The 25,644-nt window shown below is 41.2% G+C and overlaps 1 protein-coding gene across 3 annotated transcripts in view; it reads right to left on the bottom strand.

Moving 5' to 3' along the window:
• Positions 1 to 25,644, bottom strand: part of FBXL7 (F-box and leucine rich repeat protein 7) — a 449,255-nt gene that overhangs the window by 112,755 nt on the left and 310,856 nt on the right. The gene's annotated exons all lie outside the window — the stretch shown is intronic.

Below are 25,644 nucleotides of genomic sequence, written 5' to 3' on the forward strand. Positions count from 1 at the left end.
CAGGGAAGCCCAGGCCACCTCAGTACTGAAATAGAAAGGAAAATGTGGTATTGTTCCTCTTATCCAGTGTATTTTGCAGAAGACCATCTTTAAGTTCTTCAGTAAATACTTACTAACTCAAATTTATTTACTAAGAATTTTCAATTTTTAGCCACCTTAGTACTCAACATTCTTAATAAATACAGTGTATCTACTGTTAAGAGATTCTTGGTGTCTCACTGGAACACAATCTGGGACCCTCTGGGTATAGCTAGTGCTTTGTCAGACTTTATCCCTTCATAAAGACTACATACATGCTATTTACTATAATAACGTGTAGAACCATTACACGTGGGCTTCCCTCATAACTCAGCTGGTAAAGACTCCGCCTGCAATGCAGGAGACCCCTGGTTCGATTCCTGGGTCAGGAGGATCTCCTGGAGAAGGAAATGGCAACCCACTCCAGTATTCTTGCCTGGAGAATCCCATGGACAGAGGAGGCCTGCAGGCGACACTCAGTGGAGCTGCAAAAAGTCAGACACGACTGAGTGACTAAGCACAGCACACCACAGCAGAATCCGGGACCTGATCCCAACTTTCTGGACTCAAAGTTCAGCAAACTTACTATTACCTCATATTCAACACAGGCTTCTCATGGACATCAGGAACAAAAGCAACCTACACAGAAACTAGGAGGAGGTATTTTTTTGGTTTGTTTTGTTTAAACATTGGTTTTTGACAAAGGTTGATTTGTTCTGGAATTGCGTTTTATCTTTGGACAAAACCCTCAACTCAATTATTTTGTGTAAAAAAGCAAATGTCTCAACACCCAATTTTTAATAGATGATCGCCTTTGTGGCCTTCACAATAAAAAGATTAAGTAGCTGCAGTGCAAAATCTTTAAATCAATTCTGAGTTCAAGGGTGGCATCTAAAACATATCAAATATGAGGACTTTCCTGGTGTTTAAGAAACAGCCTTCGAATGCAGTGGACGCAAGTTCACGCCCTGGTCTCACAAGCAACAGGGCAACTAAGCTACAACTAGAGGATCATATACAGCAATGAAAGATCTCACGTGCCACAACTATGACCAACACAGCCAAAAATAAAGAAATGAATATTTTAAAAACTTGACTCAGAGCCAGTTAATATCACATCCAGTAGTCTTATCATTAAACTACGCTGCTTTATTGTCATGCTGATATCCTGATTTGGGAATCAAATGAGCTGTGTGTTCACTGAATTTGAAAAGGCATTACCTTAATAGGTTGGCTAAGCTGTGTCTGACTCTTTTGTGGCCCCATGGATTGTATGTAGCCTGCTAGGCTCTTCTGTCCACGGGACTTCCCAGGCAAGAAGACTGGGGTGGGTTGCCATTTCCTTCTCCAGGGGATCTTCCCAATCTAGGGATCGAACCTGTGTCCCCCACATTGGCAAGTGGATTCTTCACTGCTGAGCCACCAGGGAAGCCCTACCTTTTGGAATACAAAGCCAAAAAACACTGAGCACATGAGAAAAGCCATCCATCTCCAAAAGAAAAGAAATTCTTGGGAATCTTCTCGTGGTCCAGTGATTAGGACTTGGCACTTTCATTACTGTGGCCCAGGTTCAGCTCTTGGTCAGGGAACAAAGGTCCTACAAGCTATGTGGCAGGGTCAAAAAAAAAAAAAAAGGAAAAGAAATTCTGCTGCTGATGGATTTTATCATATCCACCTACTAGCAGACACTCATGAATTTCTTAAATTTATTGACAAAGGGGAGGGTGGGACAAATTGGGAGAGTAATACTGCCGTGAGTAAGGTAGACAGCTAGCTGGAAGGAAGCTTCCAAATGGCACAGGCAGCTCAGCTCAGTGCTCTATGTGACCTAGAGGGGTGGGAGGCGGTGGGGTGGGAGGGAGGCCTGAGCAGGGGGGATATGTGAACACATATAGCTGATTCACTTTGCTGTATGGCAGAAACTAACAAAGCATTGGAAAGCAATTATATTCCACAAATAAAATAAGAATAAAAAACTAAGAATTAAACATCTTTTCTTTTTGAATATCCAAGAACAGAACAGAGTAGTAGATGAGTTAAAAGGGAAACAGGTTATTTTGACATTATATTTCTACCTGTTAATTTCTGAGTACCTTCTATCAGAGGGATAAGACCAACTACAGGGAAATGATAATAATAGTTTTCATTGTGATCATATCTTTTTGAATGTCCAAACATTTCCAAGTACTTAACATTTTAATTATGTATCTAAATCTTGAGATAGATGTGGAAAAATTTGCATCACACTAGTGAGAATCCAACAGCACTTTTCACATACAAACATCTTTTCATGGCTCTCTCCAGACAGCTTGAAATAAACCATAAATTACAAATTAATCTAAAATAAATTACATTTTCTCAATTTCAGCCATTGGCTGTCACCTTGCTAAAAACAGCCTTCCGCCAAAACTCAATATCTAGCCACTTGATTTAGTGCAGGCTACTAAGGTCTGATGAAAGCAAGAAGTGTGAAAATTTAAAACCCTTAAAGTGAATATAGCACAGTTTGTAGGTGATGAAAATAATTAAGTATAAATCCTATATTTTATTTCAATCTCACAAAATTGTCCTTTCCTAAATAGTCAAGTGCCTTGATTGAGTAGACTTTAATGTTCCAAAAATAATCTATCAAGGCACAGTTTTCCCAACAGCAGCATATGACTCTCATCACCTTTAAATATTTCTCATTAAATATGGATTAATTCACAAGGCCCCCTACTCCACTAAGGACCCACTGTAAACATGCCATAGTTCAGGGAAAGTTGCTAACATCCTTATCAAAGGCACTAATGTCCTAAAGAGCTTAGCAAGTTTGCTGTATAAAGAGGTCATAAAGAATTCTGTCTCCATGGAGGTTAGACAGCTATTCTGCACTGACACCCTATTCAAAGTTGGAAAATTATGCTTCCTTCCCTCCAAGAGGCATTCCATTGGCTCTCTTCTTTGCTTCATTCCCTTCAAACAATGAGATAATGAGCTGCAAAAATGTTATCAAATGCCAATCGTTATAGAGAAATATTTCCACAGTAACTCCACTTGGAGGGAGGAAGTAGGTGAAAAAAATTGGTACCAGTTGGTAGAACGCAAAAAAGGGAAAGTCAAAATTTAGGAAACAATGATTAACTATATTAAAAAAAGGTCTTGTGTTGAATTCATCATGTAGTTTGGAGACGGTACTGAGTTGGAAGCAACTGCTCATGAGATTGGACCCATCACAGAGAAGCTTGGGGGTCAGATCAGCAGCCTTGTTCATAGCACCACTCAAACGCAGGGCTGCCAACACGGCACTGGGCCACCACCGTGATCTACCAAGTGGGCATTCTAAGGGAAGGTTTGGAGTGTTGAAGGTGTCTGTTTTTAGGGTCAGGAAGTGCTTTTTTTCCCTTTGGCACAGCCAACAACCTATAGTTTGCTCCTGGAGGTTTCTAGTGCATCGCAGCATCTTAAAGGGATCTGTTAAATTTGGCCTCACCAAGCATTTCTCAAACCAATTCTAGTCATAGAAGATTTTCATGACCACACTGTTATGGTGTAAACTGCACCCCTCTCCCCCGAAAGGCTTCCCAGGTGGCGCTAGTGGTACAGAACCTGCCTGCCAATGCAGGAGACCTATGAGAGGAGGGTTTGATCCCTGGGTGGGGAAGATCCCCTGGAGAAGGGTATGGCACCCACTCCAGCGTCCTTGCCTGGAGAATCCCCATGGACAGAGGAGCCTGGCAAGCTGCAGTCCACGGGGTCCCACAGAGTTGGACATGACTGAATCGACTCAGCATGGCACCCGCCTCCCCAGTCCATATATTGAAGTCCTACTCCTCAGGACAGCACAGAACCTCTGAATGTCACTGTGTTAGGAGAGAGGGTCTTTAGAGGGGTGATTAAGTTAGAATGAATTCTTCGTGTAGGCTCTAATCCAGCATGATTCAGTCCTTGCAAGAAGAAAAGATTAGAAAACACACACACAAAGAGGCAAGACCATTTTAATGACACAAGTAGAAGGAGGTATTTGCAAGCCAAGCAGAGATGCCTCCAAAGGCAACTAACTTTTGCTGACACCTTGATCTTGGACCTCCAGCCTCCAGAACTGTGAGAAAATACATTTCTGTTAGTTTCAGCTCCTGAGTTTGTGGCACTTTTTATGGCAACTAGAGCAAACTAATATACACAGTGTAGATTTATTGGAATAGAACATCATCTTACAGTAAAAATGTCCCTACAATTAATGAACAGTGGAGGGCACAAAGGCCATGGCCTATCTGACCTTTACATCCCACCACATGAGCTACTACTACTAATACATGCTTAATGATTGTGAGAGGATCGGGGGCTTCCCTGGAGGGCCACTGGTGAAGACTTCACCTTCTTCTGCAGGGGGTGCAGGTTCGATCCCAGGTCAGGGAGTTAAGATCCCACATGACTCCCAGCCAAAAACCAAAACATAGAACGGAAGCGGTCTTGTAGCAAATTAAAGACTTAAAAATGATCCACGTAAAAAATAAATCTTAAAAAAAGTAATTATGAGGATCATAATTTCTTGTATCCCTGTGAGTTGTAAATTTAAAGATACTTCTGTGATTTCTTTTAATTTGCCCAAGGATCAATTTTTGTGTTTTCTTAGGAAAGACGGAAAGCATAAAAATGCAAATGTAACGTCTTCATATCTGCATCTTGCTTACTCGTTTACTTGAGATATCTGTTAAGTGCCTATTATGTACCAAGAGGCCTTCCCTGTAACTCAGCTGGTAAAGAATCTGCCTACAATGCAGGAGACCCCGGGTCAATTCCTGGGTTGGGAAGATCCTCTGGAGAAGGGATAGGCTACCCACTCCAGTATTCTTGAGCTTCCCTGGTGGCTCAGATGGTAAAGAATCCACCCGCAATGTGGGAGACCTGGGTTGGGAAGACCCCTGGAGGAGGGCATGGCAACGCACTCCAGTACTCTTGCCTAGGGAATCCCATGGACAGAGCAGCCTGGTGGGCTATAGTCTTTGGGGTCGCAAAGCATTGCACATGACTGAACAATTAAATACAGCACAGCTCGTGTGCCAAGAACTGTGCTAAAGTGTGGACACACAAACACAGCCAGATAGATCTGCCTCTTGGATTTTAGAGCTGGGAGAGGGAGAAGTATCAAACAAATATGGGTACTGCTTATTATTTCATGTCAGTTTTGACAAGTGAAATAAAAGAAAAATATAGTGGCAATTGAAACATAACTGAAAAAAATTACAGATTTTACTAAAAAAATACAAGGCAGATAATGATGCAAATAAAACTTATCATCATGGTTTTCATATTAACATGGTCAAATTCGTGTCTCATTTTTAATATTAAATAAGGTTCATTGATAATTATTATTCAATGGTGCCTATTTATTCACCTTCTTAATATTACATGTGGTGAGAGACAGCTAGCAAACATTAAGCAGTACATTTCAATACAAAGTATTTCCCCTATTATTTCTGCATAAAATGGAAACCATGGATCATTACTGTCTGATTTCTTTACTGATATGTATTTAAATTAAAAAATATATATTACATCAAAATAGACTAGAGTGCCATTTTCTAAACTATCTAAAAATACTTGGTGTTTCTAAAGAAATTTGGGGAGTCTACATTCAAACGTGGGACATTCAAATGATGTATATCATTTATGACAATAAACTAAAGTCAGGATTTGTAGCTTCGGCTGATAAAAGACTTCAAATGGGCATGTCAACATGTCTTCATTTATGCAAAAGAAACATTTTTGCAAGTCATCTTTTCTCATCTTTTTCGGTTCCGTTTCAGCTTCATGCCTCAGCTCTCTCTGTTCATGGATTAGTTGAATAATCTTAGTCCCTCTTCTCTTTTGTTGTATTGACTCTTGGTCTTCTATCAAAAAGTTTAAAGCTGCTTTTCCTTTAAAAATGATTTGATCTTTGCAGGAGTATCAGAGAATTATATGCATAAGTGATTATTTTAATATTATTAGCTCTTTGACTCTAGAGATATTAATATTAATGACTAATAATTATTGAGCAGTCAATCTGTATTACACCCTGTGCTAACATCATTACTAGTGACTCAGACAGTAAAGAATCTGCCTGCAATGCAGGAGACCCGAGTTTGATCCTTTGGTCAGGAAGATCCCCTGGAGCAAGGCATGGCAACCCATTCCAGTATTCTTGCCTGAAGAATCCCCATGGGCAGAGGAGCCTGGCGGGCTACAGTCCATGGGGTCACACAGAGTCGGACATAACTGAAGAGACTTAGATCAAATTTCATCCACCTAATAGTCTTATGAAGTTGATTGTATCACACTTGGTGGCCATCTTTTTTTTTCCCCCAGGAGAAAGTGAATTTTAAGGAGGGTTAGCAATTAGGACTTGAATCCAGATCCCACTGTTATAACCACCCCAATGACTACCTGATAAAGTGAGTGGGCAGACACCCTTAGCAGTAGTCCCAAAGCACTGAAGGATGAGGATCTCCCCCAGGAAATTCTGAAGTTCAACATTCAAGTCACCATCTGCATAAACCACTTCCAAATATGCATAAACCATCTGCTTTAGAATATGCAATTATACAGATGTTTGTGATAGGGACACACTGACACACATTATTCTTAAGTATAGCAACTTCACATGGTGACCATTATGGGTTACCCACTAGCAAGAATATATTTCTGCACAGTTAAATGCACGATGGTGATTTAATATTAAAGTAGAGCAATTCCTTCTGAGAGTTCCACTGAAAGGAAATGGCTGGGGTTTGGATGGTTTATTGGGTGAAAATAATAGCCAGCTGTCTTCAGAGATCCAAGATGGGCAAAATGATTGAGTTAATGGAGGCAGACTTTTTAGGGGGTTCGCACATGAATTTTGAAAGGCAGTGGTTAGCAGAACAAAACACTCCCACACAAACTCACAAATTGTGCTGTAATTAACTCCACACCTTGAGTCCCCACTGTGTGTCAGGAACTATCTAAGCGCTGGCAACAGCAGAGTGTAAAGTCACCCAGGTCCTTAGTTGCGTGCAGCCTCCAAACTCTAGCTTACAAAGGAAAATTCAGGCCAAGCGGATCCCCACTGCACCAGTTGGGACAAATCTCTCTTGTATCATAATTTATGGGCCTGTTATGATTTCTTCATGTGTTGAGTTTGACTAGGCAAAGAGAAAGTTTTGAGGCTACGTCACGTCCATCATTATTCCCAGAGCTCTAGCCTGCTATCCTTCACTCTAATAGTTACTGAAGGCCTGATTTTGAGATACAGTAAGTCCCCTCCATATGAACCTTCATGTTGCACAGTTTCAAAGATGGGAAGGTGTGTTCCATCAACATCAGGCATATATCAAATGGCAGCAGGCCCTCTGTCTCCTATTGCTGATGATGCTTCAGCTCTACCATCTTCTACTTCTCTCTTGCTAGTCAGTAACTCTTTTTCCTGTGAATTCTGGCAGACCCTCTATGCTGGCTGTCGTCCTGTATGATTGTACTTTTGAAGGTATTGTAATGTAAGATTCAAAATGCTTTCTTTATTTTTTGTTTGCTTTTTTATGTATTAATGTATACATATTATTGCATATAATATTTTATTGTAAACATATTATTTTATGTATGAAAAGTATTATAAACCTATTATAGTACATACTATATAGTGGACTCTGTTAGTTCAGTACCCTTTTCACTGTTGGACTTATGAACAAATTGGACTTACAAACGCACTCTCGGGATGGACCTCTTTCGTATGTAGGGGACTTGCTATACCAGGGTCATACTGTGAGAGGTGCATGATCACAGACACAGCATCTGTGGACGATGGGAGAGGGGTAAGTCCAGACTGAGCTTGAGGAAGGGGCTCTGGGAAAAGCCATCCTTGAGCATCAGAAGTACCTGGCTGGATATGGAAGGATTTACAGACTGGAAGCCCATTGTAAATAAATTCAGGAGTTCATTTTATTCCTCCTAAATACAAAGACTTGGTAAACGGAACACTTGGGGAATCTTCAGAATGTGACAGGACACTGAGAAAGACAAGCAAGGAAATCTAAAAGAAAAATGCCCACTGCGGACTCCACGGGAAGCAGGCAAGGGGCTCTGGTGGCTCCTACACGCATTTCAGCTTAATCAGGGGGACGGAAGATGATGGGTGATATGGTCCTCAGGACTGTATGAGTCCTTTCCAGCACATGTGCCCCTGCTGCGGACAGACCTGGAACACGGCCTCCTCTCAGGGGCCAAGTCCGGGGCTGTGGCCACAGGGAAAAAGAGCAGAGTCCCCGCAGCCCAGAGCCCTGCCCGTCTTTGGTTTCATCCGGCCCAGGAACCCAAACAGCTCCAGCTCTGGAAACCTGTGGCTTCAGACTGGAGATGGCTGCACCGTGGGTCTCAGGGAAGTGCCCCGAGTCTGGTACCCCAGTCGGTCTTGGGATTACTTCCGGCCGCTGGCAGCGATACGGCCCGGAAGTACTTTAGGGGGTGCCTTGCTGCTCGGACATCTGTATATACTGTGACTCCTGGACACAAGCCGGAGTTATTCCTGGAAAGGATTTGGGGCATTTGGAAGTCGATTCATGACACCTTCTTCAGAAATGTAAAAGGAAAGCAGGAGTTGGAGACAAATGTTAAGTCCCTATCGTTGAGGGGGACATCTCTAAAACCGGTTTGCAATTTAGGTCTCTTCATCAGGAATGCTGACTATTTAGGATTGGCAAAACACGCACTGACACACTCTCACCTACCCTGCATCAGAGTGTGCCGCGTTGTGCCCACTGGTGACTGCAGCTGCCCTTTCCTATTCAGGCCAGCTCTCCGGGGTCTCCAGGACACAGATTTCTCCCCTCCTCCACCCCCTCACCGTGACCCCCCTCCTTCCCGGTAAACGCAGGGCCACCCGTCGGCTGAAGTGAGTGTATGGATGACCTCTAAAAGCAGGGTGGCAGCGAGACCTAATTTCATGTGCCACAATGCTCGCTTCTCATTTCTCGTTATAATAGTCGCGTGTGTGTTGTGCTGTGCGCAGTCGCTTCAGTTGTGTCTGACTCTGTGACCCCATGGACGGTAGCCCGCCAGGCTCCTCTGTCCCTGGGATTCTCCAGGCAAGAATACTGGAGTGGGTTGCCATTTCCTTCTCCAGGGGATCTTCCCAACCTAGGGATCAAACCCACGTCTCTGGCATTGCAGGCAGATTCTTTACAGCTGATCCACCAAGGAAACCCAATAAATGCATACATATAATGATAAATAAACACATTTATAATATTTATTTATGTGGCTTCCCTTGTAGCTAAGTTGGTAAAGAATGCTGGAGACCTAGGTTTGATCCCTGGGTTGGGAAGATCCTCTGGAGAAAGAAATGGCAAACCACTGCAGTATTCTTGCCTGGAGAATCCCATGGACAGAGGAGCCTGGTGGGCTATAGTCCATGGGGTCACAACAGCTGGACACAACTTAGTGTCTAAACCACCACCATAATATTTATTATATATATATATAACATAATAAATATATAACATAAATAACATATAAAAACAAATTATATATATATAAAATGGATGATGAGAAAGGGCTTCCCTTCTGACTCAGCTGGTAAAGAATCCACCTGCAATGCGAGAGACTTGGGTTCGATCCCTGGGTTTGGAAGATCCCCTGGAGAAGGGAAAGGCTACCCATTCTATACTCTGGCTTGGAGAATTCCACGGATTGTATAGTCCACAGGGTTACAAAGAGTCAGACACAACTGAGTGATTTTCACTCACTCACCCATGATGAGGAAAAAAAATGTATGTGTATATATATCTCCTGTTTAGAAATGCAATCATGCTATAGACTTAGGAATGGAAGAAGCATCACAGGACAGGACACATTTGATGGCTGAGCAGTTCTGGTCCACACAGCTGGTCTAGGGAAGCCACAAAGCAAAGCACTGTCCCCCTTAATCTAAGCTTCTGTCACTTGTCCCAGGGGAGAGCTGATTCTGGATAAAGGTGAGCCCTCACTCTCTTTATTTGGTGTAATAGTGAGACATACTCACTGCTCCACTACTGGCTTCCACCCCATAGCTCTGAGCTTGGCTAATCTTCCTAAAGAAGAGGGTGGCCATGTGTTCAAGGTGTTGGCAGAGCCCTATTTTATACCTGATGTCCCAGCTCGATCATTACAAGAAACTTGCAGCCTCTCCAAAGAGCCCCAGTGTGGAAGAGAAATGCATGGTGCTGCCCTGATGTCGCTTTTCTACTTGAAACCTTAAAACTCCTCCCCATCCACTGCTAACTCCCTCAACTTCAAACTGTTGTTTTTTAAGCAAATCAACTTGAGAAATGAACATAAAGGCTGTAGGATAAAAATCCATCTTCATTTTTCTCTCCCTATTTACTCATATCCTGAAAAAGGAAGGTGAGTCATTTGTGTCTGTATTTTTTACCCAAATTATTTTCCAGTTTAAAATGAATTAATAAAAGCTAAAATCTATTTTAATCAATCTCAGAAGTTGAATGATTAAGTAAACTCCATCAAATACCTAAGTTATCATAAGTTGTCATAAAAAACTTAGCTTTCTTTTTGAAATCCTATGATTTCATAACCATTTTTTCCTTTAATGGATTATTTTCTCCTGGAACTGATTACGGTTGATACTAAGTAACCTTATGGGTCAACCTTATAGTTTTGACATTTCTAAAACTTCTCAGTGGCTACAGTGATGTAGTTTATCAAAGACCATCTGTAATGAGATGCCATTATATGAATCCACAGTGAGGACTTGGCCTGTAGACAGATCTTAAGCTAAATCCTTAAAAATTTTAAATCCATAAAAATTAAAATGTTACACCTTAATATAATTTTCTGCTATACTTAGTATGAGATTTTGCAATAAATTCAGAGTGTGGAGTATAGACAATTAACAAATTCAAATAGATTTCCATTTTGTAAGAGTGAAACTTCAGGATCTAAAAGAGACATCATCCCTCTTCACTCCGTACAGATATTAAGCCATGCTAAGGAATTCAGAACAATTCCGGCACTGCTTTTCTACTGCAGTGTCTCTAGAATTGTAGCCCCACCCCCAAATTCATATACTGAAGTCCTAGCCCCACTACCTCAGGCTGTGACTGCATTTGGAGATAGTGTCCTTAAGGGGTAATTAAAAATGAGGCTTCAGTTTGGGCCCTATGACATGACTGGTATCCACACAGGAAGAGGAGATTAGAACACAGACATGTACAGGAAAGGCTGTGTGAAGGCACAGGAGAAGGTGGCCATCTGTAAGTCAAAGAGAGAGGCCTCAGACGAAATTAACCCTCTTGACATCTTGACCTTTGACTTCCGGTCTCCAGAACTGTAAGAAAATAAATTCTTACTGGTTCAGTCACCCAGTCTGTGGTACTTTCTTATGGCAGGTAACAAACTAATACCATAGTTACCTTTTAAAACTGTATTATAAATGTAGAAAATAATGTAGAAAACCACTTGCAAAAATATATTGTGATGTTAACAATATGGACGTGAGTTTGAGTGAACTCTGGGAGTTGATGATGGACAGGGAGGCCTGGCATGCTGCAATTCATGGGGTCGCAAAGAGTCAGACACGACTGAGTGACTGAACTGAACTGAACTGGACTGCAAGGAGATCCAACCAGTCCATTCTGAAGGAGATCAGCCCTGGGATTTCTTTGGAAGGAATGATGCTAAAGCTGAAACTCTAGTACTTTGGCCACCTCATGCGAAGAGTTGACTCATTGGAAAAGACTTTGATGCTGGGAGGGATTGGGGGCAGGAAGAGAAGGGGACGACAGAGGATGAGATGGCTGGATGGCATCACTGACTCGATGGACGTGAGTCTGAGTGAACTCTGGGAGTTGGTGATGGACAGGGAGGCCTGGCATGCTGTGATTCATGGGGTCGCAAAGAGTCGGACACGACTGAGTGACTGAACTGAACTGAAAATCAGTAAAGTGTAAAATATTTTAATATTTGGGTCAGAGGTGTGTGTGCTCAGTTGTGTCTGATTCTTTGTGACCCCATGGACTGTAGCCCACCAGTCTCCTCTGTCTATGACATTTTCCAGGCAAGAATACTAGAGTGGGTTGCCATTTCCTCCTCTAGGGGATCCTCTCGACCCCAGGGACTGAACCCACATCTCAGGGGGTTCCTGCATTGGCAGGTGGATTCTTTACCCCTGAGCCAATGAGAATACAGGAAACAGTCACAAGTAACTACAAGGGATGGTAAGAACCTTGTGATGCCTGCTTCAGAAAGAAGAGCTTTCACTTTTTATTTAAGTGGCTGGCCATTTCTTTGAGTAACACAAAGGATATATATGGAATGTTCAGGGGGGTTTATGGAATTTCCAATTCCTGTCTCTTAAAGATCGGGGTCCCCATTTGTGTGACATCCTGCACAACTACTAGGGTGGCTTAACTATCCCCCCACCTCCACCAACACAGGGTCTTTTCAATGGTTGAGGGACAAGCCTATGGATGTAAGTAATGAAGTGTAAGGTAGGTTGATAAGGTGGAGAAGGCAATGGCACCCCACTCCAGTACTCTTGCCTGGAAAATCCCATGGACACAGGAGCCTGGTAGGCTGCAGTCCATGGGGTCGCACAGAGTCGGACACGACTGAGCGACTTCACTTACACTTTTCACTTTCATGCATTGGAGAAGGAAATGGAAACCCACTCCAGTGTTCTTGCCTGGAGAATCCCAAGGACGGGGGAGCCTGGTGGGCTGCCGTCTATGGGGTTGCACAGAGTCGGACATGACTGAAGCAACTTAGCAGCAGCAGCAGGTTGATAAGGAGACTGGGGCTCTCAAGAAGAAAGGGGTGCAGGACCCTTGAGAAGGAGAAAGGGATCCAGGGCTGTCAATGATTAAGCCTGGTCCCTGGTCCTGAAGCTAGATATTCTTCTTCAGAAATCATGAATCTGACCTCATTCACCATAAGCTATCAGTGAGATGCAGGAGGAGGTGAAACAGATGTTATTAAAATTCATCTTCATTCATTTCCAAGGAAACAATAAAGCTTTCATATACAGTTTACGTATTGCTGAAGCCTGGCTTTGAGAATTTAAGCATCACTTTACTAGTGTGTAAGATGACTGCAATTGTGCATTGTTTGAGTAATCTTTGAGATTGCCTTTCTTTGGGATTGGAATGAAAACTGAACTTTTCCAGTCCTGTGGCCACTGCTGAGTTTTCCAAATTTGCTGGCATATTGAGTGTAGCACTTTCACAGCATCATCTTTCAGGATTTGAAATAGCTCAACTGGGATTCCATCACCTCCACTAGCTTTGTTCGTAGTGATGCTTCCTAAGGCCCACTTGACTTCCCGTTCCAGGATGTCTGGCTCTAGGTGAGTGATCACACCATCATAATTATCTGGGTCATGGGTCCTTCTGTGTGTTCTTGCCACCTCTTCTTAATATCTTCTGCTTCTGTTAGGTCCCTACCATTTCTGTCCATTTTGGTATCTCTAATTTTCTTGAAAGATCTCTAGTCTTTCCCATTTTGTTGTTTTCCTCTATTTCTTTGTATTGATCACTGAGGAAGGCTTTATCTCTCCTTGCTATTCTTTGGAACTGGGCATTCAAATGTATTTAAGAAGAGGATAATGCAATGATGAAAAATACCAAAGTCTGTTTTATTTGACTCAAACCAACCATTGTGTGTGCATGCTAAGTCAATTCAGCTGTGTCCAACTCTTTGCAACCCTACAGACTGTAGTCCATCAGGTTCCTCTGTCCATGGGATTCTCCAGGCAAGACTACTGGAATGGGTTGCCATTTCCTCCTCCAGGGGATCTTCCCAACCCAAGGATCGAACCTGCATCTCTTGCGTCTCCTGTGTTGGCAAGCAGATTCTTTACCACTAGTGCCACCTGGGAAGTGGTACATATATATCACTGTTACATATATAAAGATCTACAATATTAGGAGATCAAGGATATGCTTGTGGTATATTTCAGGATAAAACATTGATCAAATATTTTTACATGGGTAATTTCCAAAGTGTGAGTATAAAACTGCTGAAAGTCAGCCAGTCCACAGATATTCACTGAAGGTCTTCTATGATTATACAGGTCATGCCCCTGAGAACACAGTAAGAACCAGATGCTGCTTGTGTCTTCAAGGGTCTTACTTCCTCCCAGGGAGTGATAAACAGACATGAAATCCATCAACAGATTAAAAAACATGACTATAGACATAGGTAATTGCTAAGAAGAAAACATACTTTGATGAAGGATGACTTGGTGCTGCTGAGAGCAGTGCTGGTTTATCCAGGAGGGCTGAGTAGGCCACTGTGAGGGAATATTTCAGTTGAAACTGAATGGGTGCCCAATAAAATTCTGGAGTAAACATATTCAAGAAAAAGGAAGAATCAGTGCAAAAATATACTGTGCAAGGGGGTCAAACTTAGCATGACCACGGGAGAGAGAGACGAATGGCTAGATGGCGGTGATGAGGGTAACAGTCAGACCTGAATGTACAGATTTGGACTCAGAGGTGGCGAGATGGTACAGATACCCTGTCTTGCAGAGGAGCATGGATCTTACCTTAACTGGATTCAATTTTAAGCAGGGACTGACATGATCTTGCTATGCTTCTATAATATCACTATGGCTGCTGGATTGAAAGTGGACTGTCTGGGGTCAGCATAAAGGAGGTGAAATCCAAAGAAGGGGTGGGATGAAGGCCTCTTGGAGTGACTGTCATAGAGGAGATGGTGAGAATTACTCAGGTTCATGACAGCTTTGGATGTAGAACCAAGTGGACTTGCAGGTGAGTGTAATGGGAGAGGGGAGTGGAAACTGGGGAGAACTTAATTCTATGTGTATGACCTGCCATCTTTGTTCTCTATTTTTCTGCTGAGGTGAAGAATACTTCATCAGACCGAGCCCTGTTAACCTAAAGTCTCAACACCTCTGAATTTCATGAATAGAAAGGAGATAAAAATACCTCTTTCAAAAAGTTCACCGCATGCATCAAATGTATCAGCAATCAGTTGGCAGACTAAGCTCCTGCACAAATATGGAACAAAGCACTTATCTTCTCCATTTTGGCCTAGAATCTTCTGTACACCCACCCAGATTAATATTTCTAATGCTAATAAAATAAATATTTATTCAATTAGATAAATACTTTTAATTTCTCAGTTGTGTCCGACTCTTTGTGACCCCATGGACTGCAGCCCACCAGGCTCCTCCATCCATGGGATTTTCTAGGAAAGAGTACTGGAGTGGGTTGCCATGCCTTTCTTGACCCAGGGATTGAACCCCAGTCTCCTGTATTGTGGGCACACTCTTTAACATCTGAGCTACCAGGGAAACCATTTCTAAAGCCAGGAAAGAATATTTCAAAATCCTGGCTTATGGAGAATCCTATGTGTGTGTTAGTCACTCAGTCATGTTTGACTCTTTACGACCCCATGGACTGTAGCTCCCCAGGCTCCTCTGTGCATGGGATTCTCCAGGTAAGATTACTAGAGTGGGTTGCCATTCCCTTCTCCAGGGGATCTTCCTGACCCAGGGACTGAACCCCAGTCTCTTGTATTGTAGGCAGATTCTTTACTGTCTGAGCCACCAGGGATGCCTGGAGAATCCTATATCCACTGATAAACAAAAATTTACAATGAACTTTACAAAACTTACACAAACTTCACACTGTTCTCAAAGTGACATGTCATTTTGACATTTTGACATTTCTCGTCAAAATGAAAGCCACATTTTTGGACCAGTAATACACTTTCTTATATACTGTTTAGAATCAGTTTTCCAAAGTTGTCTATTCACGTGGCTTGTTCTATAATCTTTAAGGGTATAGTAATCCTATGGCATTAACTTTTCAGTTACTATTGTTTATTCTAATAAATGGCAGTGCTTCAAATTCCTTATGATGGTTAGATCTATAGATCAACTTGGCCCAACTATAGTACTCACTAATTTAATCAAACACACACACACAGACAGTTGCTACTCTTTTAGCAGCTATCAAGGATAAAGTATAGTATTACTAACTATAGTCACCACACTGTACATGAGATCCTAGAACCTAGAACTGATTTAACAACTGAAGCTTGTACTCTTTGACCAACATCTTGCTATATTCCCCACCCCTTCAGCCTCTGGTAATCTCCCCTCTAGTCTGTTTCTATGCATTTGGTTTTTTTAAATTTCACATATAAGTGCTATCATAGAGTATTTATCTTTCTCTGTCTGACTCATCTGCTCAGATTAAGCAAATGTTAGGCTTTACTTTTATTTATGGCTAAATGATATTCCACTGTATTTATCTGCCACATTCTTCTTTATCTATTTATCCATTGACATTTAGATTGCTTCCATTTCTGGCTATTGTGAATAATCATACATGAAAAATGAGTAATAAATATGGTGAAGAAATCTCTTTGGGATGCTATTTTCCTTTTCTTTGGAAATATACTTAGAAGTGAGTATATGGTAGTTCTCTTAATATCTTGAGGACCCTCCATACTGTTTGCCATAGTGGAGGCACCAATTTACATTCTCACCAAAAATGCCAAAGATCTACTTTTCTTCACATCCTCACCAATCTTTTCTCTCTTATCATTTTGATGATAGTCATTATAGCAGGTGTGAGGTGATATTTCACTTTAGTTTTAATGTGCATTTCTTTGGTGATTAGTGATCAGAGGATGAATACCTTTTCATGTACCTGTTGGCTTTTGGCATGTCTTCTTGAAAAAAAATGTCTATTCAGTTTCTCTACCTATTTTAAATCAGATTCTATTTTTGCTATTGAGTTGTATGAGTTCTTTATATATTTTGAATATTAATCAGTTCAGCTCAGTTCAGTCGCTCAGTCATGTCCGACGCTTTGCGACCCCATGAACCACAGCACACCAGGCCTCCCTGTCCATTACCAACTCCTGGAGTTTACCCAAACCCATGTCCATCGAGTCAGTGATGCCATCCAACCATCTCATCCTCTGTCGTCCCCTTCTCCTCCTGCCCCCAATCCCTCCCAGCATCAGGGTCTTTTCCAATGAGTCAGCTCTTCGCATCAGGTGGCCAAAGTATTAGAGTTTCAGCTTCAACATCAGTCCTTCCACTGAACACCCAGGACTGATCTCCTTCAGAATGGACTGGTTGGATCTCCTTGCAGTCCAAGGGACTCCCAAGAGTCTTTTCCAACACCACAGTTCAAAAGCATCAATTCTTCAGTGCTCAGCTTTCTTTATAGACCAACTCTCACATCCATACATGACCACTGGAAAAACCATAGCCTTGACTAGATGGACCTTTGTTGGCAAAGTAATGTCTCTGCTTTTTAATATGCTGTCTAAGTTGCTCATAACTTTCCTTCCAAGGAGTAAGCATCTTTTAATTTCATGGCTGCAATCACCATCTGCAGTGATTCTGGAGCCCAGAAAAATAAAGTCCGCCACTATTTCTACTGTTTCCCCACCTATTTGCCATGAAGTGATGGGACCGGATGCTATGATCTTAGTTTTCTGAATGTTGACCTTTAAGCCAACTTTTTCACTCTCCTCTAATACCTTGTCAGATATATGATTTTCAAATATTTTCTTTCATTCCATAGGCTGCCTTTTCATCGCATTGATGGTCTTCTTCGCTGTGCATAAGCTATTAATTTGACATAGTCCTACTTGTTGAGTTTTGTTTTTTTCCTGCTCTTAATATTCTGTGTGATAGCACCTCCTTCATAACAACAAACTCAGTTTTATCATATGTTCATCCTTCATTTTCAATGAAGTTATAAAAATGGATAATGTATTATTGTTAAATTTTTTTTCTCACTGCCAGGAAGAACCCTTCCCAAAATTATTGTTCCCAAACTGACTCAAAAAAGAAACTTGCTCAAGAATTTTTGTTCAGTGGTGAGTAATTCAACAAAACAAAACAAAAAAGCAAGCCAGAGAACTCTATAACACTACATGATCCCAATTGCTGGAACAGATATCTGGAAAGAGATACTTTGTTCTGGTTCAGTTCAGTTCAGTTCAGTCACTCAGTCGTGTCCGACTCTTTGCGACCCCATGAATCGCAGCACGCCAGGCCTCCCTGTCCATCACCAACTCCCGGAGTTCACTCAGACTCACGTCCATCGAGTCAGTGATACCATCCAGCCATCTCATCCTCTGTCATCCCCTTCTCCTCCTGCCCCCAATCCCTCCCACCATCAGAGTCTTTTCCAGTGAGTCAACTCTTCGCATGAGGTGGCCAAAGTACTGGAGTTTCAGCTTTAGCATCATTCCTTACAAAGAAATCCCAGGGTTGATTTACTTTAGAATGGACTGGTTAGATCTCCTTGTAGTCCAAGGGACTCTCAAGACTCTTCTCCAACACCACAGTTCAAAAGCATCAATTCTTCGGCGCTCAGCCTTCTTCACAGTCCAACTCTCACATCCATACATGGCTACTGGAAAAAGAGCTGGTCAATTTCCTCATGACCCACCAATGAAACTCCCAGGGAGGGCGGGAGATGGAATGGGCATTCTAAGGACAGGATGCAGATCTGTGTGGAGTTCTATGATGATGCATTGACCAATGTCTCTCAGCCTTCAAGACACAGCCTGCTGACCTTTTTTTCTTTTCCCCAGGAGAGTATGGAGAGGCACCTACAAGGCCTCTTACTGCAGTTTCTATGGGAATGAGCATGAATACCTCTTCCTCGATCTGTCTCAGGCGAGGATACCTACTCCTTCTCCTGTCCTCCCACATAACTCTACAGTTATCTGTGTCCTGTTCTGTACTGTATATTTCACCTGTGACAGTGCACTGACATGGTGTCTGTAGGTTACCATTTCCTCGGTTATGTTGACTCCACTGGGCAGAGTGAAGGTCTTGCTCACCCTTGTGATCAGCTGCCCAGAATGTGCAGAGCAGGTGCCCCCGTTCCTCTTATGAATGAGTCCCAAATACACTCCAGTATCAATAACTAGGAAAAGTGTGACTGTCTACAACAAACGCTGGCAGAGAGACTGCCTCAAGAGACCAAGCGGTACCCGAAAGGCTGGAACCTTATTACTCTTAATTTGAAATCTAGATCAGAATCCTCATGTGCAGATAGGAAATTTCATCTCCTACGAGGATGACTCAGCAAAGTGACAGGTAACATTTATTGAGAGCTCAAACAGAATCATGTCAACCATATTCTCTCAGAAAAGTGAATGCTTGCTAGACTTTCAAAATCCTTCTGTGGGAGACAGTGTTGATGAAGCATCTGTTAATGAATACTGCTGTCTTTTGTCTTCATTTTGATTTTAAGTAATATTTCAACTTAACTCTTAAAAATCGGTAACAAATTCATATATGCCGTAAGTGAAAAAAATCCGAGCTACACAACTAAAAGTCTTCTAACTCCATCTCCTGTCCATTCAGCTAACTCCTCTCAATGTCACCACTGTTACTAGTCTTAATGAATCCTAAAGACTTTTTTTTTTTACATTTCAAATAAAAATTCTCATTCCCTCCTTTTCACAAAATGATAATGACAAAACAATTCATCAGTGCTAAAGGAAGTTTAAAACAATGTGGAGAAATTATCAGGTTCATAAATGAATGAAATTAAGTTAACCCAAAGGAAAAGGGGAGCTGGCAGAAAAGAAAAGAATAAAGTGACAAAGTAGGTTTTATTTGCTTCTCCATCAGCCTTGAGCAAAGGAGAAGAGAGCCTTCACTCAGCTAAGTGTGAAGGGTCTTGGCAAGCCTGTTGTGTGTCTGTATGCTTCAAGGAAGACTTATTTGAGCACCAGTCTTTCCAAATAAAAAGCTTAGAATCTACCAGGAACATGGAGAACAATAGCAGACCAAGTGGTCTGCTACAGCTTATGGTCAGAAGAACTATATGAAATGGCACGGATACTCTTATTGAGATCTTGATCACCTTGCTGTATTCCTCTATCTCAGAGCTTCTATTTTCCTTTTCTCCCTCTTTTCTGTCATCTGGGCAGTATTAATGGAGAAATGGGGATGAACCACAACAATTATATGGAAAAGGAAGTGGACAAAATCCAAATTACTTTCCCCCAAAAGGTCTGGATATGCTCATTTGTGTCAGACTCTTTGCAGCCCCATATATGTCTGGGCAAATCTAAAAGCCAGTATTCCTATGATTGAGATGATTGCAGTTTTCAGAATATATAATTTCTTTCAGAAGTTTCAAGTTATATTTTTAAACACACAGACATCACACAATTCTTGCCTAAACTATAAGCTATTATTAAGATCTGTCTTAATTTGTTTCAATACAACCTGATCTTTTCCATTTATAACAAACATAGATAGCGTATTAAAAGGCAGAGACATCACTTTGCAACAAAGGTTCATATAGTCAAAGCTATGTTTTTTCCAGTAGTCATGTACAGATGTGAATGTTGGACCATAAAGAAGGCTGAGCGCTAATGAAATTATGCTTTTGAATTGTGGTGCTAGAGAAGACTCTTTAGGGTCCTTTGGACTACAAGGAGATCAAACCAGTCAATCCTAAAGGAAATCAATTCTGAATATTCATTGGAAGGACTGATGCTGAAGCTGAAGATCCAATACTTTGGCCACTTGATGCGAATAGCCCACTCACTAGAAAGGACCCTAATGCTGGGAAAGATTGAAGGCAAAAGGAGAAGGGGGCAACAGAGAATGAGATAGTTAGATAGCATCACCAACTCAACGGATATGAATTTGAGCAAACTCCAGAAGACAGTGGAGGACAGAGGAGTCTGGCGCGCTGCAGTCCATGGGTTGTAAAGAGTCAGACACAACTTAGTGATTGAACAACAATCTTTTCTATCTACCCATAACGTAGCAGTTCAACTAGTAGTGATTTTAGATTAGTGCTGAAATACTGCAAATATTGAACAAGATTCATCCCCATGAACCTATTTTTAGTACTGATACCACTCTGCTGTTGAAAAGGACAGTCACATATGGTTGTTCCTGGTCATATATTGGAGGTCTGCACCCGCCCAAAGGAAGGGGAGCCTGTCTCTAGCTGGCCACAGAACGCAGCACCTTCTTGTCATTCTCACAAAGGCATTGCATATTCTAGCTCAGCCTTGAAGCCAAGCACTTTCAAACCACTGGCAGTAACAGGTGCCATCATGATTATACTCATATGGGAGATCGCACATCGGTTCATATGGGAGAGTCCTGCACTATACCTATCGACTGGCTTAATTATTACTCATGCCACTTTCACTCTTAAGCATGTTTGGGACTAGATGACCTATTATATTAGTCATCCTAGTCTTGTCAAAGAGATTAATTTACAGGGCTTAACCGAATCCCTTTCAAAGCTACACTCTTGAGAATTGCTGTCATTCAGTTGCGAAGTTGTGTCCGACTCTTTTCGACTCCGTGGACTGGAGAATGCCAGGCGTCCCTGTCCTTCACCAATAGCCAAGGTGGTCTCTTCGCTGTGTTGTATTTCCTTTTGAAATCTACTTTGTAGTGTGTGTGTGTTAGTCACTCAGTTTTGTCTAACTCTGTGACCCCCTGGACTATAGCCTGCCAGGTTCCTCTGTCCACGGAATTCTCCAGGCAAGAATACTGGAGCAGGTTGTCATTCCCTTCTCTAGGGGATCTTCCTGACATAAGAATCGAACCCAGGTCTTGAATGATTTAAAATCAGCCCCAAATGTGTCCTGCTTCATGATAGTTAGGACAGTTGTGCTTTTTTTCAACTATCCTGTATATGCATGAAAAGAAAAAGTTGTGAGAGAATAATAAGTATTCTGCAATAACTCTCTGAGTTTCCCACAGAGGAGTTCTTGATCTCATTATGCACATTCTCGAATCCTTTCTGGGCCACCTTGTCTGTGCCTAATTTTGGCACTGACTTGTGCAACCTGATAACACCACAGGCAGCTGAGGGAATTCCATAATCCTCACTGGTCTGGCACAGTGAATCCCTGTGAAGTCTGGATCATGCCAGTCACAGAAAAAAAAACAAAAAACAAAAAACTATTTACTTTTGAGTTGTTGAAACCTCTGGATGCTTCTGTCATTTGCAAACCATATAAGAAATGGATGTTGCTCCAGGGTATAAAATCCAACTTTTTTTCTCATGCAAATACCTGTGTATTATTTAGGAATCTTTGTTTTGATTTGGACATTTGGGTCAGTAATCAGTGCAGATTCTAAATAGATAAACTAGTAGAGCACAGGTTGGCAATTTTTTTCTGTAAAGAACTAGATAATAAACAATTTATGCTTTTGCATGCCAATAACATTCTTTGTTAAAAACTACTCCTCTGCCTTGTAGCACAAAAGCAGCTGTAGACAAGGAGTAAACTAATGAGTGTGACTGTGTTCCAATAAAACTTTATTTATAAAAGGAGCTGGCAGGCTGGATTTGGCCTGTGGGCCATAGTTTGCTGACCCCTAGTTAGATGGCTTAACTGCCCTCTGGTGTTTCCCATTGGTTATCTATTGGAAAATGTGCTCTTATCATCATTATTAGTTCAGTTCAGTTCAGTAGCTCAGTCCTGTCTGACTCTTTGTGACACCATGGACTGCCAGTCTTCCCTGTCCATCATCAACTCCCAGAGCTTACTTAAACTCATGTTCATTGAGTAGGTGATGCCAATAAACCATCTCATCCTGTGTCATCCCCTTCTCCTCCTGCCTTTAATCTTTCCCAGCATCAGGGTCTTCTTCCAATGAGTCAGTTCTTTGCATCAGGTGGCCAAAGTATTGGAGTTTCAGCTTCAGCATCAATCCCTTCCAAAGAATATTCAGGACTGATTTCCTTTAGGATGGACTGGTTGGATCTCCTTGAAGTCCAAGGGACTCTCAAGAGTCTTCTCCAACACCACAGCTCAAAAGCCTTAATTCTTTGGCACTTAGCTTTCTTTACAGCCCAACTCTCCCATCCACATATGACTACTGGAAGAACCATAGCTTTGACTAGACAGACCTTCGTTGACAAAGTAAAGTCTCTGCTTTTTAATATGCTATGTAGGTTGGTCATTATCACCATTATGATTCATAGTAAAGTCCCCACCTTCTCTTTCCTTATCTAGCAAAACATTATTGGTTTTTATGTCAGAAAAAATGTGAAGAATGGATTCATTGGAAAACACCCTGACGCTGGAAATGATTGAAGGCCAAAGGAAAAGAGGGCAGCAGAAGATGAGATGGGTAGATAGCATCACCCAATCAATGGACATGAACTTGAGCAAACTCCGGGAGACAGTGTAGGACAGGGAAGCCTGACTCACTGCAGTCCATGGGGCCTCAAAGAGTTGGACACAACTTGGCAACTGAACAACAATAACATGAAAACCATTCAAAGATTTTTAATAATTTTGAGAATACTGTTACATCTCAAGAATAATTCATGATTTGACAATTTATCCTTTGGGCAATCTACTGGATGGAGAATTAATGGCACTGAAACATTATAAAGGATATAATGGATCCATAAAATGGCTTGAGTTCAAGTAGGATACCTATTGCTTTAGGAAGAAAATATGCCCATTGAAAATGTTACTTAGGAAAAATACTCTGTAAGGTCATAAACTGGAAAAATGGATGATTGATTGTGACAAAACTTTTGAGAAAAAGAAATTTGATAGTTTGGGGCCTGCTACTATTCCAGTTTTAAAATGTTCCTCTCTTTTCTCCTCCTCTTTTTTTTTTACGGTAGTAATTTGATGACAGAGCGCCTTTGAAATCAATGAGGTGCTCAAGCATCTACTTTGATCTCGTAATAGGCAAAAACAAGATGTGTACTTACTTCCTTCTAACTTAAAATAAAAATATTATATTCCCCTATCCTCTCCAGTTGGCCTTGAAAATAACAATGGAGTTATCCATATTCATCTCTTAAAAAAAAACCTCATGAAACCTTGAGCTATTTTTAACAATCAAACATATCATTTGTTTGCAGGTAATTTCTGTGACTGAGGCCTTAAGGAAAGTACATTTTGTTCAAATTAGCAATGCTTAAATGGCATGGATTTTAAAATTTTCACCACAGAAAAGGTATTGGGATGATAACTGTAATTTCTGGCTCTTAGGCATAACTTCATTAGAATTCTATACAGTTTAAGGCTTGCAAACTGCATCAAATCTTGGTAATTATGTTAGGCTTTCAAAATCGATACACATTTAAAACCCTGATGTGAAAAACTTAAGTCATCTTTTGACTATATCCTTCTGAACTGCAAACAATTACATATTTAGAAAAATGCTAGTCAAACTGTTATATACGAAGAAAGTCTTTTTAATTCTGAGTGTTACTACCTCTTCACCCCCCTCACCCATCATTTCTCAGAGGTTCTTTTAATTCACTCTTATCAGATCCATGGATTCTCCATTCCCTGAGTTGCTCCTGATGGATCGCTGGAGGAAGAGAAGACTGTAAGAAAACAAAATACACAAACCAGACTGGGCATGGAGTGTAATGAGTGATGAGGATCCACAGAATCAAACGTAAGGCTTCCTCTGGCAAAGCTGTCATCCACCAGCCTCAATCTTTTCATGAGTAATTCATGCTAAGGCATCATGCTAGGAAATGAAGCTAAAAAAAGTTGGAAAACATTTCCCAGAGGAAATGCGCCCTGCTTGCTCTCTCTGGCCTGTACTGAAGCCAAATTTCTATCTGTAGAGGAAAGACCTTTGTTTCTTTCCCGCCCCGCTCCCTTCTTACAATATTATTAGGTTGCAAACAATAGCTTTTGTTGCAAAGCAGGAATAAAGGAGCCTAAAATCAGCACACAATTGTGTGATCACTGGTTTGCCTTGTATCTCAAAATTGTTAAGGGGGGAAAAAAAAGATAGAGCATTCACAAAGCCATTCATCTTTCTTAAACCAAAAGATAAGGGAAAGCCCTGAAATCTGTGAGCAAAAATCCTCAGTACCCATTTATAGGGCTCTGGTAATACTTCCCACAAGGACCTGACAATTTAAGACTTGCTTTTCTTGCTTTATTTATCTATCTTTAGTCAAAGGGGATATTATTAGTTCTGACCTTTCCAAATTTGTTATTCACTGTGCATAACATGAGGGTAATAAGCAGATGAACCTATAAAGTGCTAAGGGCATCAAAACAAAACATTTGGCAACCATCTTTTGTACTTTGTTTAGATCTTATTTGTCATTTTCTATCACCTTGGAAGATATTTCCCAGTTAGTGCTCATCCTGACCAGGAGATGTCACTGTAGTTGGATTAAATAATTTACAGAGCAATTTGAGATATACTAGAAAGAGTCTCTGTGTTAAAAAAAAAACAAAAACAAAAAAAACTTTCTGTGGAACTGTCACAAATGTATAGAAAAGAATTTTGGAATAAAAGTGAACTCTGTGTGCCCAACTCTGCTTTTAGCCAATAGAATACAATATTTGTGTTATGCTCCAGATTAAAAGAGAAGGCTTATTTCCTCCCGCTTTGCTAAAAGTCAAATATACTAGGATAAGATATCATAAACTTAGTGATTTATCCATCTAGGTGAGTAAAGGTTTTAGTGACTATAGGCAGGAGGCAGCTTTTTTTCTTCTACTTTTCACAGACATAGAAAAAAAAAATCCTAAAATTTGTATGGAACTACTAAAAATCCTAATAGCCAAAGCAAGTCTGAGAAAGTTTCAGATTTCCTGATTTGAAACTATACTACACAGCTATAGTAATCAAAATGGTATAGT

Source organism: Budorcas taxicolor, chromosome 20, assembly GCF_023091745.1.
Source record: "Budorcas taxicolor isolate Tak-1 chromosome 20, Takin1.1, whole genome shotgun sequence".
NCBI classification, from domain to species: domain Eukaryota; kingdom Metazoa; phylum Chordata; class Mammalia; order Artiodactyla; family Bovidae; genus Budorcas; species Budorcas taxicolor.